Source organism: Triticum dicoccoides, chromosome 3A (assembly GCF_002162155.2).
Source record: "Triticum dicoccoides isolate Atlit2015 ecotype Zavitan chromosome 3A, WEW_v2.0, whole genome shotgun sequence".
In the NCBI taxonomy this organism is placed as follows: domain Eukaryota; kingdom Viridiplantae; phylum Streptophyta; class Magnoliopsida; order Poales; family Poaceae; genus Triticum; species Triticum dicoccoides.
In genome coordinates, this window is record NC_041384.1 from 580,001,181 (window position 1) to 580,020,264 (window position 19,084).

The window sequence follows — 19,084 nt, forward strand, 5'->3', positions numbered from 1 at the left end:
CGTCCAAATTAATTCGAATCGGGCAGACTTACTGGCTTTTGAGGTAGCTGCGTCGCCGGTTTCCTCATCGTCCAGGTTCTTGTCAATGTCCATGTCAGTCGCAGCTGAGGCCGGGCTGTAAAGGTTCATCATCCACTCGGTCGGAACAAGAAAATCGGTCGGAACAAGAAATACGGGAAGAACATTTACCCAGAAGCAACAGGAACGTCCATCTTGATTCTAGGCAAGGTCTTCCGAGCCTTCGAAGGATTGATCTTACGATGCTTGGTGACCTTCTCAGCCAATTCTGGAGTCGAAGACCGAGCGCGCTTTTGAGATGGAGCACTCGACGCCACAACTTTGCCGCGCCTGCCCGCGACATCATGGTGCTGCTTGGATCGACGTTCATAACGAGGCGGCGAGTCGGCTACTTCATCATCGCCCGACTCATCACTCTCGTCTTCATCATCATCGACTGGTGACTCCCACTCGCCGCTCTCCTTCGCACTATCCTCGCCTTCTTGGTCTTGCTCCAAAGCTTGTTCATCATTGGGCATTGAGTACATCTCCGTGTAAATCTACAAAACAAGGAGCCGAACACAAGTCAGTCGGATCAACAAACAACCGGAAAACACGTCCAAAAACTCAGTCGTAATGGCCAAACCTTGTCTGGCTGATTGCTATCGCTGAAAGGGTCGACTCTCCTGGCGCCCCTAGGGTTGTCTTTGTTCCCGGTGATACCCCTCAGCCACTGGGCCGCTGTTTTGGCCGCCACCTCCTCCGGATGAACCCGAGCAGTGTCACCAGCCCCGGAGTACATCCACATGGAGTGGTCACGAGCTTGGAGTGGTTGGATGCGTCGACTGAGGAACACCTCTAGCAGATCCATGCCAGTGACACCTTGGTTGATCAACTGAACTACTCTCTCGACAAGCATGCATGTCTCCGCCTTCTCCGCGGTAGTCACTTTCAACAAAGATGGAGTTTGAACACGATCAAAAGAGAAAGGGGGAAGTCCAGTCGACTGGCCTGGCGTCACGATATCCTCGCAGTAGAACCAGGTCGACTGCCAGTCATCGAAGGAAAAGAACTTCTCTTCCTCTTCTGAATACCCAGACCCTCACACATCTGGGTAACATGGGTTTTCTCGTCGCTCGAGTTCGCTTTCTTCACTATTTGGGAGCGAATGGTAAAGATGTGCTTGAAAAGACCACAGTGTGGTCGGCACCCCAGGAAATTCTTGCACATGGATACGAACGCATCAAGATACGTGATGGTGTTGGGAGTAAAATGATGGAGTTGGGCCCCAAAGAAATTCAAGAAACCTCGCAATAAGGGGTGTGGAGGAAACGAGAAGCCGCACTCGACATGAGTGGCGAGCAGTACACACTCACCCGGTCGCGGCTGCGGCTCCGTTTCCCCCTCCGACAGCCGCGCGGACTCGTGGATGATCAGCCCTAGCTCGGCCATATCGTCCAAGTCTTCCTGTCGAAGTGAAGATCGGATCCAATCTCCCTGGATCCAACCCGATGGCAGCCCCGAGCGCGATGAAGACCCCTGATTCGTCTTCTTGCTTTTCGCCACCCCCGTCGCCTTCTTTGCGCGTTCCAGCGCCGCCGTTTTCTCCTTCCCCATGGCGGCGGAGCGGTGGCGTCGAGAGTGGAGAAGCCGGATGGGATGAAGGAGCCAGAGGAAGAAGAAGGAAAATAGGCATGCACAGTGCGGACGCCTCGACCTCGTCGCTTTTAAAGGTCCACTTCCGAGTGGCTGACGCGTGGGTCCAGGTGATCCTGTCAAATAGCTCAACAGTCACACACGGGATACATGGCGAAAAAGGTGGCGCAGAAATCAAAGCATCCTGTCTATCCACTCCGCTTACCATGGCGCGCTCCGTCTCGCGCGCTTCTATCGAAATTTCGAATCCTGCGAAATCCGGGATCATCTGCAACTGATCACGCCAAAGATTTCGCATCAAAGATGACACTCGACAGGCGACGTTATAAAACCAATCGGTAATTTCTGAATCGATCAAGGCGACTGAAACAAAGCCAGAAGTTCCAACACCGGCCTCCATTCAGAGATGAATTCTTGAGGAAGGCAAGAGTCAAGGCAAGATCAACTTCAACCTTCTTTTCACTTGGGCCTCAATCCATTCGGGGGCTAATGACGAGGACATAGACCTGGGGTAGGGTAATAGGCCCAACCTATACGTCCTACCTAAGGTCCTTGTCTTAGAAGCAAAGAGGTTCAATAGTAAACAGGGAGGACCCAATAAAGGTGTCGAGTGCAATCCACTCGACCTACCATTCACTCGGAGACTCCTTCTTTAAGTCACTCGACTACTCAACCATTCGACCATGTAAAAGACCACTCGACGAACAAGAAGACCTAAAGCCGCTCTGCGCAGCAACGGTCAGGCATTTACTCGTATATTTAATGATCATTTGTAGCACTTTATTATAGACGTTGCATGTAACGCTCTCTCTTTATGAATATTGAACCCTATGTAACGGAGGGGAGCAGGGGTCCTGGCGCACTCTATATAAGCCACCCCCTCCTCTGGGACAAGGGTTCGCACCCTCTGTAACAGACACGCATATAATCCAGTCGACCGCCTCAGGGCTCCGAGACGTAGGGCTATTACTTCCTCCGAGAAGGGCCTGAACTCGTAAAACTCGCGTGTATAACTCCTCCATAGATAGGATCTTGCCTCTACATCCCTACCCCCCATTCTACTATCAGACTTAGAACCACGACAGAGGCCGCCGACGAGGCCTACATGCAAGAGCTCCGTCGGCAGCACCCAGAGCTCGTGGAGGCGAAGCGGGCGATCTTTGCCGACACGGAGGGCGGCGAGGTTATCGTGCTCTCCTTCGATGACGAGGTTGAAGGCGGCGAGGACGGCTGCACGGAGGGCGGCGAGGTTATCGCGCTCTCCTCTGATGATGAGGACGAAGGCGGCGGCGACGGCGGCGCGGAGGGCGTCGAGGTGAGCCCCGAGGACGAGGAGATCGATGTCGACGAGTGGAGGAGTGCCTTCCCCAACGATCCCGACGACGACACCGGCCTGGACCCGGCTCGCGGCACATCGTACATGACGAGGAAGGATTAGCTCGACCTCTACTTCGACCGAAAGTAGTTTAGCTTAGTTTAAATTTATGTTTTATGATCGGTTATGAAAAACTATCTATGTTTATGTTTGAATGCATGCTACTTTCGGTTGAACCTACTTTGAACTTGATCAAATTGAAGTTTACAACCTTAAGTTTAGGGGATCGACTAGAAAATGCCAAAAAATAATTGCTGGAGTGTATATATATCCGCTAAGGGTTTTAGTCCTTTAACTTTTTAAGGATCGGCTAGAGATGGCCTTATGACTTGTTTATTTTAGTTTTTCACAATGTGATGCTCTATATGTGCAACTATTTGCCGTGCAGTTCAATTTCATCAATAACAGTTTCAACAATACCACTATGAATTACGATATTTGGTTGTTGTTAAGGATATTGCAGTTAACATGCCTTTTGTTTTTTTACAATAACTAGTGTACTTTAGACCTGCACAATACCAGTTTGAATGACTATTTGCTTGTTTTTAAATGTTATGCCTAATGCAGTTAACACACCTTTCCATTTCTTGTTTTGCTTAACTAGCGTGCTTAAGCCTGCACACTAAAGCTATCATTTATAGATTATGTTGTCTACCATGGATATATTTGGTTGATGTTTAGCCCGTTGTGCTTAACATGCCTTTATATGTACTCATGCAGGACAATATTGAGAATAGTGTTGTTTTCCATCGAGGTTAGTTTCATCGCATTGCTTATATGTACTCACTGTTCAGGATATCGGTAGCTGGTACCATATAGCCTGGGGCTGATAAGGGATTAATCGTCGAATCGAACATTTCACTGAATATATCTGTAACCGATTTATCAGTAGGTTAACTAGGGCCATATTTAATATATCTGAGGCTACATAGCAACATGCATTGTACTGAATGACTAAATATGCAATCTCAGTCTACATAGAAACAAGGAAGAGTGTTCCTTAATGTTCTGATGATGTTTAGATATACATGTAATAAAATCTTATATAATGGGATGGAGGGAGTGTTGTACTACATCATTTTTCAATTGTTGTTTAGCTTCTAATATTAACTTGGTGCTTTTAGGTACATATATCATTGCCAAAGATCCACACTTCGACCCTTTATGCATATGGGGCAATGAGATATTCATGAAACAACATCAAGTGAGGAAACTGATAAAGATTGTTATTAAAATGGGTTAAAAGATGTCAATCAAACTATTTGTTTACACTTTATGCAAGACAACAGTGAACTGCAGGATGGTAAGTAAGAACCCTGTAGCCTTTTTACTGCTCGTAATGAGTTGTGTTAGATGACAATGTCTGAATCTTTTTCTTTTACAGTGGATCCTGAAGCAGTTTACTCAAGATTACCTCTCAAACTACATGATTGGCGGCCGGCCACCACAAGGGGTTGGACTAGAGTCCTGCATGCCTTCTGCATCTAGGAGAGCACAATAGGGCCATTCCGCTTCACCTTGTTTAGCAACCGGAATGTCTGTCGCTTCTTTATTTACCATATGTAATAGTACAAGTATAGAACCCTGGTTCATCATTCTTTATTTGGTGCTTATGTAATTCTTAAACATATGTACCTGTGAATCGAATAATGCATTGGTTGTTTGAACCTGATGGATATGAATAAAGCTATAGCATACTTTCAAGTTTAAATTAGGTACAATTTTAAATAGCAGCAAATAAATTAGGGAGAAATTATGGTGTGCAGGTCATTACGGCGCACACGGTTAATAAAGCACAATGTGTGCGATATACATCATAATCCGACACTGTTCACAGAGAGGAAACGTGTGTAACAATGCACACAGTTGACGTTTGCAAAGCGTGTGTGATGTCAGACACTATCACATACGGTGCGGGAAAACTATATGTGTGTGATTGTCTACCTATCGTACACGGTTTATAATCATGAATTGTTTGTGATGTGCTAGGCATTATAAAACACCCGTGCCTGGAATCTTCCTGAGGAATCCAAGCCCGTGGACAATCCGTGTCCGGGTCATAGCCCCCGTCGTCGCCAATATCTATTATGGCCGCGGCCTTGCGCCACCGTTCCTCCGCCGCCCTGCCGTCGCAGACGCGTGTCGAGCTGCCGCTCCGTGAGCCGCCCTGACTGTCGCTGCTGCCACGCCTTAAGCCGCCGCCACGTTGAGACGGCCATGTTGCGACTTGTTCTAGCTCCTGTTGTCACAGTCGCGCCTCGAGTCGCCGACCGGCTTCCTTCACCTCGCCTCCTCTGCGAAGCCCGCCTGTGTCGAGTAACCGTCGCCCGAGCCGCTGCAGCGGCCTATTTCCGCCCCAGTCGTTGAGTGGCATCACGCCAAGCCACCTGAAGATTTGATGTCGTGTTTACTCTTGTCATAAGGCACAAGAAACACCTGGGTCTATGGATCAAGCTCGCACTCAGTTCCAGGGTGTCTATTGATTAATTCCCCGTCGCCCTTAAACTGGTCTGCCACCATGCTTCAATGGTTGCGCGTCGAGCTGCCCGCAGATTCATCTGCCATGAGCCGCCTCTGCTCAAGTTGAGCCGCCCAGCTAGTTTTGCCGCACTGTGATGCGCTCTGCTTCACGGCCGCCTTGATCCACCCCCAATCCATCAACCATGATGCAGCTAGCTTTGCCTATGCTTGACTGTTGGCTTGCCATGTTGGTTCTATCTGGATGCGTTTCATGGGTGTATTGACTGCCTAGTGGGGTTTAAGGAAGTGGATAAAGATCAGACGAAGTACTAATTCCATAGGCAGCGTGAGTAAAATTTTGGTCCGCGCAAAGGATCATCTGTCGTCTGAACGAATCAGGTCATATCCTTAAGTATATCTTATTGGCATATGTTATTTTTGTCAAAGAACAATTACTTTGGTCTGTATATTTTTATGTGCAGGACAATGATTCATTATAAATGTGGTGCCATGTTGTTCCTATGGAGTGTGCGTTAGCATCATCATGCACTGGCGCCCGTGCTAGCTTGCTGTTGAATGGGTGTGCGCAAGCCGACACCCGTGCAGCTCGATTTACATCAACTCACCGGGACCGCGCCTGCGATTGACTCGCCCGTCCGCACCGGCTTACAAAGCCGCGACTGACTCATCTGTCTGTTGTCGCGGTTGACTCGCCCATGATTGTTTTCAGCTTTACCGTGGTGATCACCAACTCCGCGGCGAATGATTTCTGGCCTAACATATTGGGTGAAATCCATCTAGTATATTTTTATACTACATATCGCTTTCTTTAACAGAGCAATTACTCTGGCTTGCAAGTTACCTAATGCAGGACAAGTTGTCTATTGCTAAAGGGACCAATATATCGCTGAGCCGTTGAATTACTCATACCGGTTTATATCAAGGTCAAGTATGAAGAATCTCAAGCCAACTCTTTGAGTCATCTTGAGACTCAGGGGCCACAATGACATGACTTGGCAGAATTGGCCGGTTTTAGTGAATTCAAGAACTGCAGGTCATTGAAGGGAAGATAACCCGGTTCTGGAGGCTATTGCCATATTGATGAAAATTTAAAGGCCGTCAGAAAATTTCCAGCTTAAAATGAAGGATCCTGGTTTAAAATCCGACTCAAGGGAAATTTGTCTCTCACAAAGCTTTGAAGCTCTCAATATCCGGTTTAAAATTCCAGCTCAAAAAGAATTCATCTCTCGCTAGTTCGAGTTCTTAGAAAATTAAAGGTTGCCAAAGAGAACTTGCTGCAGTGCGCAGTTCAAACATGGGTATCCTGCCTTATTGGCTTATCATATTATTGATCACTTGGGGGCTTCCTGCTCATTGAGGATAGCTGTGCTTACCCTCTTGGTCCGGCTTACACGCCTTGTTACAAATTGTATGGGGGCTTCCTGCTCATTGAGCATAGATGTGCTTACCCTCTTGGTCTGGCTTACACGCCTTGTTACAAATTGCATGGGGGCTTCCTGCTCATTGAGCATAGTTGTGCTTACCCTATTGATCCGGCTTACATGCCTAGTTAAAAATTACTTGGGGGCTTACTGCTCATTGAGCATAGCTATGACTACCCTATTGATCTGGCTTGTACGCCTTGATTGCAAATAACTTGGTGGTTTTCTGCCCAAGTTGAATTGTTACCAAAGAGAACTTGCTATAATATGCAGTTCAAGCATAGGTAATCTGCCTTGATGGCTTGTTAAAGGTCACTTGGGGGCTTCATGTTCAATGAACATAGCTATATTCACCCTTTTGATCGGCTTGGACTCCAGGTGTATTCACCAAAAATCTGGGTTATCCTGCCTTTGTATGTCTGCCACTCCGCCCAGGTAATCCTGGAATGACTCGCCGTACTCTTGATAGTCAATCTTATAAAGACCCTGAACTTGTCAAAGTTAAAACGACGATTAATCATGTGAGGCCCGGCTTATAGGTTTGAATAAAGGATTAACTTAGTGGATGTGCGGCCCTTGAAAGCACTTGAAATTTTGGCTTGGCAGCCTATGAAAGCTTTGTTTTTTCTGATTTGTTATGAACATTGTTTGGGTTCATATCTTTGTATCATATTGACATATGGTTTTAAATGATTCGGTCCATGTAGCCTTAATCCTTATGACTCATATTTGAGCATATTTGGGGTTTTGATAACCCAGCCTGACTTTGGACGTTCAGTCGCCAGTATATATTTGGATTCCACCATTGGAATTATGTGCTTATAAATATTTGGGATTGATACCCTCACCAGATGTGGCGGTGTAAGCCGGCAATTTGAGCCAATCTTCTAGGTATATTTTTAAACTGTTGGATGTATATGCAAGGTTTGATAACCCGCCCTGGCTTTGGACTCTAGGGTCTGTTGGATCACGGGTTCCAGCAAACCCTAGAGAGGTTTGAACTCTGGGATGTGCACGAAGAACACTCTCTCCCCAACTCGCTGGCTCAACGATTCCACGGCCTAGCACGACGAACCCAAAGAACAAGAGACACGGGGATTATACTGGTTTGGGCCACCTTGTGGTGTAATACCCTACTCCAGTTTGTGGGTGGATTGCCTCGAGGGGCTGAGGATGAACTAGTACAATGGATGAACAACCTCGGGAGGTGAGGTGTTCTTGAGCTAGATGAGCTGGTGAGCTGGTCAGGGTGGAATGGATCCGATCCCCTTCTATGGTAGTGGCTAAGTCCTATTTATAGTGGCCTTGGTCCTCTTCCCAAATGTTTAGGCAGGAAGGGATCCCACAACGGCAAAGTTTAAAGGGGGATAACTAGTACAAGCTATCCTGACAAAAGTAGTCTTCGTCTGCCAAAGGCTCTGGTGGTGACGCTGTTGTGGGATCCGCGATGACCTCCGTCCTACTGGTCTTGGTCTTGTTGCACCAATATGGAAACCTATGCCTGATTCCTCGGGACCCCGCGATTGTGCTTGCCTCCTTAGCACCAAAGAGGAAACTGGTACACTACACTCGCTGGCGCCCGCCTAGCCTTGGTCGTCATGGCTCACGTCACGCGAACCTCGCGAGGTGCCCCTTGCATAGATATCTCCACTCCTCGGGAGCCAGCCTAGTGAGGCTGCCCCCAGGGAGGGTCTTGAGCTGCTGCTGCTGAAGATGGGCCATACGGGGCCGTTGATGGATCCATTGTTGGAAATATGCCCTAGAGGAAATAATAAATTGATTATTATTATATTTCCTTGTTCATGATAATCGTTTATTATCCATGCTAGAATTGTATTGATAGGAAACTCAGTTACATGTGTGGATACATAGACAACACCATGTCCCTAGTAAGCCTCTAGTTGACTAGCTCGTTGATCAATAGATGGTAATGGTTTCCTGACCATGGACATTGGATGTCGTTGATAACGGGATCACATCATTAGGAGAATGATGTGATGGACAAGACCCAATCCTAAGCCTAGCACATAGATCGTGTAGTTCGTATGCTAAAGCTTTTCTAATGTCAAGTATCATTTCCTCAGACCATGAGATTGTGCAACTCCCGGACACCACAGGAATACTTTGGGTGTGCCAAACGTCACAACGTAACTGGGTGGCTATAAAGGTACACTACAGGTATCTCCGAAAGTGTATGTTGGGTTGGCACGAATCGAGACTGGGATTTGTCACTCCGTGTGACGGAGAGGTATCTCTGGGCCCACTCGGTAGGACATCATCGTAATGTGCACAATGTGATCAAGGAGTTGATCAAGGGATGATGTGTTACGGAACGAGTAAATAGACTTGCCGGTAACGAGATTGAACAAGGTATCGGGATACCGACGATCGAATCTCGGGCAAGTACAATACCGCTAGACGAAGGGAATTGTATATGGGATTGATCGAATCCTCGACATCATGGTTCATCCGATGAGATCATCGTGGAACATGTGGGAACCAACATGGGTATCCAGATCCCGCTGTTGGTTATTGACCGGAGAACGTCTCGGTCATGTCTGCATGGTTCCCGAACCCGTAGGGTCTACACACTTAAGGTTCGATGACGCTAGGGTTATAAGGAATAGATATACGTGGTTACCGAATGTTGTTCGGAGTCCCGGATGAGATCCCGGACATCACGAGGAGTTCCGGAATGGTCCGGAGGTAAAGATTTATATATGGGAAGTCCAGTTTTGGTCGCAGGAAAAGTTTCGGGGTTTATCGGTAACGTACCGGGACCACCGGGAGGGTCCCGGGGGTCCACCAAGTGGGGCCACCAGCCCCGGAGGGCTGCATGGGCCAAGTGTGGGAGGGTACCAGCCCCAGGTGGGCTGGTGCGCCCCCCCACCAAGGCCCAAGGCGCAAGGGAGAGTGGAAGGGGGCAAACCCTAGGCTCATATGGGCCTAAGGCCCACCTAGTGGTGCGCCCCCCTCTCTCCCCCCTTGGCCGCCCCCCTTAGATGGGATCTAGGCTGGCCGCCACCCCTAGGGGTGGAAACCCTAGGTGGGGCACAACCCCTCCCCTTCCCCTATATATACTTGAGGTTTGGGCTGCCCATCATACAAGAGTTTCTCTCCTTCTTGGCGCAGCCCTACCCCTCTCCCTCCTCGTCTCTTGCGGTGCTTGGCGAAGCCCTGCTGGAGTACCACGCTCCTCCACCACCACCACGCCGTTGTGCTGCTGCTGGATGGAGTCTTCCTCAACCTCTCCCTCTCTCCTTGCTGGATCAAGGCATGGGAGACGTCGTCGGGCTGTACGTGTGTTGAACGCGGAGGTGTCGTCCGTTCGGCACTAGGATCTCCGGTGATTTGGATCACGACGAGTACGACTCCTTCAACCCCGTTCTCTTGAACGCTTCCGCATAGCGATCTACAAGGGTATGTAGATGCACTCTCCTTCCCCTCGTTGCTGGTTTCTCCATAGATAGATCTTGGTGACACGTAGGAAATTTTTTGTATTTCTGCTACGTTCCCCAACAGTGGTATCAGAGCTAGGTCTATTGCGTAGATTCTTTGCACGAGTAGAACACAAAGTAGTCGTGGGCGTTGATTTTGTTCAATATGCTTACCGTTACTAGTCCAATCTTGATTCGGCGGCATTGTGGGATGAAGCGGCCCGGACCGACCTTACACGTACTCTTACGTGAGACTGGTTCCACCGACTGACATGCACTAGTTGCATAAGGTGGCTAGCGGGTGTCTGTCTCTCCCACTTTAGTCGGATCGGATTCGATGAAAAGGGTCCTTATGAAGGGTAAATAGCAATTGGCATATCACGTTGTGGTTTTTGCGTAGGTAAGAAACGTTCTTGCTAGAAACCCATAGCAGCCACGTAAAACATGCAAACAACAATTAGAGGACGTCTAACTTGTTTTTGCAGGGTATGCTATGTGATGTGATATGGCCAAATGTATGAGATTGACCATGTTCTTGTAATAGGAATCACGACTTGCATGTCGATGAGTATGACAACCGTCAGGAGCCATAGGAGTTGTCTTAATTTATTTATGACCTGCGTGTCAACATAAACGTCATGTAATTACTTTACTTTATTGCTAACCGTTAGCTGTAGTAGTAGAAGTAATAGTTGGCGAGCAACTTCATGGAGACACGATGATGGAGATCATGATGATGGAGATCACGGTGTCATGCCGGTGACAAGATGATCATGGAGCCCCAAGATGGAGATCAAAGGAGCTATATGATACTGGCCATATCATGTCACTATTATTTGATTGCATGTGATGTTTATCATGTTTTTGCATCTTGTTTACTTAGAACGACGGTAGTAAATAAGATGATCCCTCATAATAATTTCAAGAAGGTGTTCCCCCTAACTGTGCACCGTTGCGACAGTTCGTTGTTTCGAAGCACCACGTGATGATCGGGTGTGATAGATTCTAACGTTCACATACAACGGGTGTAAGACAGATTTACACACGCGAAACACTTAGGTTGACTTGACGAGCCTATCATGTACAGACATGGCCTCGGAACACAAGAGACCGAAAGGTCGAGCATGAGTCGTATGGTAGATACGATCAACATGAAGATGTTCACCGATGATGACTAGTCCGTCTCACGTGATGATCGGACATGGCCTAGTTGACTCGGATCATGTAATCACTTAGATGACTAGAGGGATGTCTATCTGAGTGTGAGTTCATAAGATGAACTTAATTATCCTGAACATAGTCAAAAAGATCTTTGCAAATTATGTCATAACTCGCGCTTAAGTTCTACTGTTTAGATATGTTCCTAGAGAAAATTTAGTTGAAAGTTGGTAGTAGCAATTATGCGGACTAGGTCCGTAAACTGAGGATTGTCCTCATTGCTTCATAGAAGGCTTATGTCCTTAATGCACCGCTCAGTGTGCTGAACCTCGAACGTCGTCTGTGGATGTTGCAAACACCTAACATACACATTTTGATAACTACGTGATAGTTCAGTTAAACGGTTTAGAGTTGAGGTACCGAAGACGTTTTGAAACATCGCGAAACATATGAGATGTTTCGAGGGCTGAAATTGGGATTTCAGGCTCGTGCCCACGTCAAGAGGTATAAGACCTCCAACGATTTTCTTAACCTGCAAACTAAGGGAGATAAGATCAATTGTTGAGCTTGTGCTCAGATTGTCTGAGTACAACAATCATTTGAATCGAGTGGGAGTTGATCTTCCAAATGAGATAGTGATGTTTCTCCGAACTCATTACCACCAAGCTGCTAGAGCTTCGTGATGAACTATAATATATCAGGGACATATATGATGATCCTTGAGATATTCGCGATGTTTTACACCACAAAAGTAGAAATCAAGAAGGAGCATCGATTGTTGATGGTTGGTGAAACCACTAGTTTCAAGAAGCGCAAGGGCAAAAGGGGATACTTCATGAAATGGCAAATCAGCTGCTGCTCTAGTGAAGAAACCCAAGGTTGAACCCAAACCCGAGACTAAGTGCTTCTGTAATAAGGGGAACAACCACTGGAGCAGAATTACCCTAGATACTTGGTAGATAAGAAGGCTGGCAAGGTCGATAGAAGTATATTGGATATACATTGTGTTGATGTGTACTTTACTAGTACTCCTAGTAGCACCAGGGTATTAGATACTGGTTCGGTTGCTAAGTGTTAGTAACTCGAAACAAAAGGCTACGGAATAAACGGAGACTAGCTGAAAGGTGAGATGACGATATGTGTTGGAAGTATTTCCAAGGTTGATCAAATATCATATGCTCCCTCTACCATCGAGATTGGTGCTTGCGTTGAGCATAGACATGATTGGATTATGTCTATCGCAATACGGTTATTCATTTAAGGAGAATAATGGCTACTCTGTTTATTTGAATAATACCTTCAATGGTCTTGCACCTAAAATGAATGGTTTATTGAATCTCGATCGTAGTGATACACATGTTCATGCCAAAAGATATAAGATAGTAATGATAGTACCACCTACTTGTGGCACTGCCACGTAAGTCATATCGGTATAAAACGCATGAAGAAGCTCCATGTTGATGGATCTTTGGGCTCACTCGTTTTGAAAAGTTTGAGACATGCGAACCATGTCTATTGGTATATATGCATGAAGAAACTCCATGCAAATGGACCGTTTGGACTCACTTGATTTTGAATCACTTGAGACATGCAAATCATACCACATGGGCAAGATGACTAAAAGCCTCGTTTTTAGTAAAATGGAACTAGAAAGAAACTTGTTGGAAGTAATACATTTTGATGTGTGCAGTCCAATGAGTGCTGAGGCATGTAGTGGATATCATTATGTTCTTACTTCACAGATGATTTGAGTAGATGTTGAGTATATTTACTTGATGAATCATGAGTCTGAATTATTGAAAGGTTCAAGTAATTTCAGTGTGAAGTTGAAAGATCGTCGTGACAAGAGGATAAAAGATCTGTGATATGATCATAGAGATGAATATCTGAATTACCAGTTTGGCATAGAATTAAGACATTGTGGAAATTGTTTCACAACTAATACAGCCTGGAACACCATAGTGTGATGGTGTGTCCGAACATCATAACTGCACCCTATTGGATATGATGCATACCATGATGTCTCTTATCGAATTACCACGATAGTTTATGGGTTAGGCATTAGAGACAACCACATTCACTTTAAATAGGGCACCACGTAATCCCGATGAGATGACACCGTATGAACTATGGTTTAGAGAAACCTAAGCTGTCATTTCTTAAAAGTTTGGGGCTGCGACGCTTATGTGAAAAACTTTCAGGCTGATAAGCTTGAATCCAAAGCGGATAAATGAATCTTCATAGGACACCCAAAACAGTTGGGTATACCTCCTGTCTCAGATCCGAAAGCAATAAGGGATTGTTTCTAGAATCGGGTCCTTTCTCGAGGAAAAGTTTCTCTCGAAAGAATTGAGTGGGAGGATGGTGGAGACTTGACGAGGTTATTGAACCGTCTCTTCAACTAGTGTGTGGCAGGGCACAGGAAGTTGTTCCTGTGGCACCTACACCAATTGAAGTGGAAGCTTATGATAGTGATCATGAAACTTCAGATCAAGTCACTAACAAACCTCGTGGGATGACAAGGATGCGTACTACTTCAGAGTGGTATGTAATCCTGTCTTGGAAGTCATGTTGCTAGACAACAATGAACCTACGAGCTATGGAGAAGCGATGGTGGGCCCGGATTCCGATAAATGGCTCGAGGCCATAAAATCCGAGAGAGGATCCATGTATGAAAACAAAGTGTAGACTTTGGCAGAACGGCTCGATGGTCGTAAGGCTGTTGAGTACAGATGGATTTTAAAAGGAAGACAAACAATGATGGTAAGTATCACCATTAAGAAAGCTCGACTTGTCGTTAAGATTTTTTCCGACAAGTTCAAGGAGTTGACTATGATGAGACTTTCTCACTCGTAGCGATGCTAAGAGTCTGTTGAAATTATATTAGCGATTACTGCATTATTTATGAAATCTTGCAGATAGGATGTCAAAACATTGTTTCCTCGACGATTTTCTTGAGGAAAGGTTGTATGTGATACAACCGGAAGGTTTTGTCAATCCTGAAAGATGCTAATAAGTATGCAAAGCTCCAGCAATCCTTCTAAGGACTAGAGTAAGCATCTCGGAGTTGGAATGTATGCTTTGATGAGATGATCAAAGATTTTGGGTGTATACAAAGTTTATGAGAGACTTGTATTTCCAAAGAAGTGAGTGGGAGCACTATAGAATTTCCGATGAGTATGTGTTGTTAACATGTTGTTGATCGGAAATGATGTAGAATTTCTAGAAAGCATGCAGAGTTATTTGAAAAGTGTTTTTCGATGGAAAGCCTGGATTAAGCTACTTGAACGTTGAGCATCAAGATCTATAAGGATAGATCAAAACACTTAATGGTACTTTCAAATGAGCACATGCCTTGACATGATCTTGAAGGTGTTCAAGATGGATCAGTCAAATAAGGAGTTCTTGCCTGAGTTGTAAGGTATGAAGTTAAGACTTAAAGCTCGACCACGGCAGAAGAAAGAGAAAGGACGAATGTCGTCCCCTATGCTTTTGTCATAGGCTCTATACGGTATGCCACGCTGAGTACCGCACCTGATGTGTGCCTTGCCACATGTCTGGCAAGAGGGTACAAAGGTGATCCAGGAGTGGATCACTAGATAGCGGTCAAAATTGTCCTTGGAGTAATAAGGACATGTTTCTCAATTATGGAGGTAATAAAGAGTTCGGCGTAAAGGGTTACATCGATGCAAGCTTTAACACCTATCCGAATGACTCTGAGTAGCAAACCGGATGCGTATAGTGGAGCAACCATTTGGAATAGCTCCAAGTGGAGCGTGGAAGCAGCATTTATAATATGACCTAGAGATTTGCAAAGTACATACAGATCTGATTGTTGCAGACCCGTTGACTAAAACCTCTCTCACAAGAAAAACATGATCAAACCCCAGAACTCATTGAGTCTTAATCACATGATGATGTGAACTAGTTTAGTGACACTAGTAAACTCTTTGGATGTTGGTCACATGGCGATGTGACCTGTGAGTGTTAATCACATGGAGATGTGAACTAGATTATTGACTCTAGTGCAAGTGGGAGACTGTTGGAAATATGCCCTAGAGGCAATAATAAATTGATTATTATTATATTTCCTTATTCATGATAATCGTTTATTATCCATGCTAGAATTGTATTGATAGGAAACTCAGTTACATGTGTGGATACATAGACAACACCATGTCCCTAGTAAGCCTCTAGTTGACTAGCTCGTTGATCAATAGATGGTTACAGTTTCCTGACCATGGACATTGGATGTCGTTGATAACGGTATCACATCATTAGGAGAATGATGTGATGGACAAGACCCAATCCTAAGCCTAGCACATAGATCGTGTAGTTCGTATGCTAAAGCTTTTCTAATGTCAAGTATCATTTCCTCAGACCATGGGATTGTGCAACTCCCGGACACCGTAGGAATACTTTGGGTGTGCCAAACATCACAACGTAACTGGGTGGCTATAAAGGTATACTACAGGTATCTCCGAAAGTGTTTGTTGGGTTGGCACGAATCGAGACTGGGATTTGTCACTCCGTGTGACGGAGAGGTATCTCTGGGCCCACTCGGTAGGACATCATCGTAATGTGCACAATGTGATCAAGGAGTTGATCAAGGGATGATGTGTTACGGAACGAGTAAAGAGACTTGCCGGTAACGAGATTGAGCAAGGTATCGAGATACCGACGATTGAATCTCGGGCAAGTACAATACCGCTAGATGAAGGGAATTGCATACGGGATTGATCGAATCCTCGACATCGTGGTTCATCCGATGAGATCATCGTGGAACATGTGGGAACCAACATGGGTATCCAGATCCTGCTGTTGGTTATTGATCGGAGAACGTCTCGGTCATGTCTGCATGGTTCCCGAACCCGTAGGGTCTACACACTTAAGGTTCGATGACGCTAGGGTTATAAGGAATAGATATACGTGGTTACCGAATGTTGCTCGGAGTCCCGGATGAGATCCCGGACGTCATGAGGAGTTCCGGAATGGTCCGGAGGTAAATATTTATATATGGGAAGTCCAGTTTTGGTCGCCGGAAAAGTTTCGGGGTTTATCGGTAACGTATCGGGACCACCGGGAGGGTCCCGGGGGTCCACCAAGTGGGGCCACCAGCCTCGGAGGGCTGCATGGGCCAAGTGTGGGAGGGGACCAGCCCCAGATGGGCTGGTACGCCCCCCCACCAAGGCCCAAGGCGCAAGGGAGAGTGGAAGGGGGCAAACCCTAGGCTCAGATGGGCCTAAGGCCCACCTAGTGGTGCGCCCCCCTCTCTCCCCCCTTAGCCGCCCCCTTAGATGGGATCTAGGCTGGCCGCCACCCCTAGGGGTGGAAACCCTAGATGGGGCACAACCCCTCCCCTTCCCCTATATATACTTGAGGTCTGGGCTGCCCATCATACAAGAGTTTCTCTCCTTCTTGGCGCAGCCCTACCCCTCTCCCTCCTCGTCTCTTGCGGTGCTTGGCGAAGCCCTGCTGGAGTACCACGCTCCTCCACCACCACCACGCCGTTGTGCTGCTGCTGGATGGAGTCTTCCTCAGCCTCTCCCTCTCTCCTTGCTGCATCAAGGCATGGGAGACGTCGTCGGGATGTACGTGTGTTGAACGCGGAGGTGCCGTCCGTTCGGCACTAGGATCTCCGGTGATTTGGATCACGACGAGTACGACTCCTTCAACCCCGTTCTCTTGAACGCTTCCGCATAGCGATCTACAAGGGTATGTAGATGCACTCTCCTTCCCCTCGTTGCTGGTTTCTCCATAGATAGATCTTGGTGACACGTAGGAAATTTTTTGAATTTCTGCTACGTTCCCCAACAGTGGTATCAGAGCTAGGTCTATTGCGTAGATTCTTTGCACGAGTAGAACACAAAGTAGTTGTGGGCGTTGATTTTGTTCAATATGCTTACCGTTACTAGTCCAATCTTGATTCGGCGGCATTGTGGCATGAAGCGGCCCGGACCGACCTTACACGTACTCTTACGTGAGACTGGTTCCACCGACTGACATGCACTAGTTGCATAAGGTGGCTAGCGGGTGTCTGTCTCTCCCACTTTAGTCGGATCGGATTCGATGAAAAGGGTCCTTATGAAGGGTAAATAGCAATTGGCATATCACGTTGTGGTTTTTGCGTAGGTAAGAAACGTTCTTGCTAGAAACCCATAGCAGCCACGTAAAACATGCAAACAACAATTAGAGGACGTCTAACTTGTTTTTGCAGGGTATGCTATGTGATGTGATATGGCCAAATGTATGAGATTGATCATGTTCTTGTAATAGGAATCACGACTTGCATGTCGATGAGTATGACAACCAGCAGGAGCCATAGGAGTTGTCTTAATTTATTTATGACCTGTGTGTCAACATAAACGTCATGTAATTACTTTACTTTATTGCTAACCGTTAGCTGTAGTAGTAGAAGTAATAGTTGGCGAGCAACTTCATGGAGACACGATGATGGAGATCATGGTGTCATGCCGGTGACAAGATGATCATGGAGCCCCAAGATGGAGATCAAAGGAGCTATATGATATTGGCCATATCATGTCACTGTTATTTGATTGCATGTGATGTTTATCATGTTTTTGCATCTTGTTTACTTAGAACGGCGGTAGTAAATAAGATGATCCCTCATAATAATTTCAAGAAGGTGTTCCCCCCAACTGTGCACCGTTGCGACAGTTTGTTGTTTCGAAGCACCACGTGATGATCGGGTGTGATAGATTCTAACGTTCACATACAACGGGTGTAAGACAGATTTACACACGCGAAACACTTATGTTGACTTGACGAGCCTAGCATGTACAGACATGGCCTCGGAACACAAGAGACCGAAAGGTCGAGCATGAGTCGTATGGTAGATACGATCAACATGAAGATGTTCACCGATGATGACTAGTCCGTCTCACGTAATGATCGGACACAACCTAGTTGACTCGGATCATGTAATCACTTAGATGACTAGAGGGATGTCTATCTGAGTGGGAGTTCATAAGATGAACTTAATTATCCTGAACATAGTCAAAAAGATCTTTGCAAATTATGTCATAACTCGTGCTTAAGTTCTACTATTTAGATATGTTCCTAGAGAAAATTTAGTTGAAAGTTGGTAGTAGCAATTATGCGGACTAGGTCCATAAACTGAGGATTGTCCTCATTGCTTCATAGAAGGCTTATGTCCTTAATGCACCGCTCAGTGTGCTGAACCTCGAACGTCGTCTGTGGATGTTGCGAACATCTAACATATACATTTTGATAACTACGTGATAGTTCAGTTAAACGGTTTAGAGTTGAGGTACCGAAGACGTTTTGAAACGTCGCGAAACATATGAGATGTTTCGAGGGCTGAAATTGGGATTTCAGGCTCGTGCCCACGTCAAGAGGTATAAGACCTCCGACGATTTTCTTAACCTGCAAACTAAGGGAGAAAAGCTCAATTGTTGAGCTTGTGCTCAGATTGTCTGAGTACAACAATCATTTGAATCGAGTGGGAGTTGATCTTCCAAATGAGATAGTGATGTTTCTCCGAACTCATTACCACCAAGCTGCTAGAGCTTCGTGAT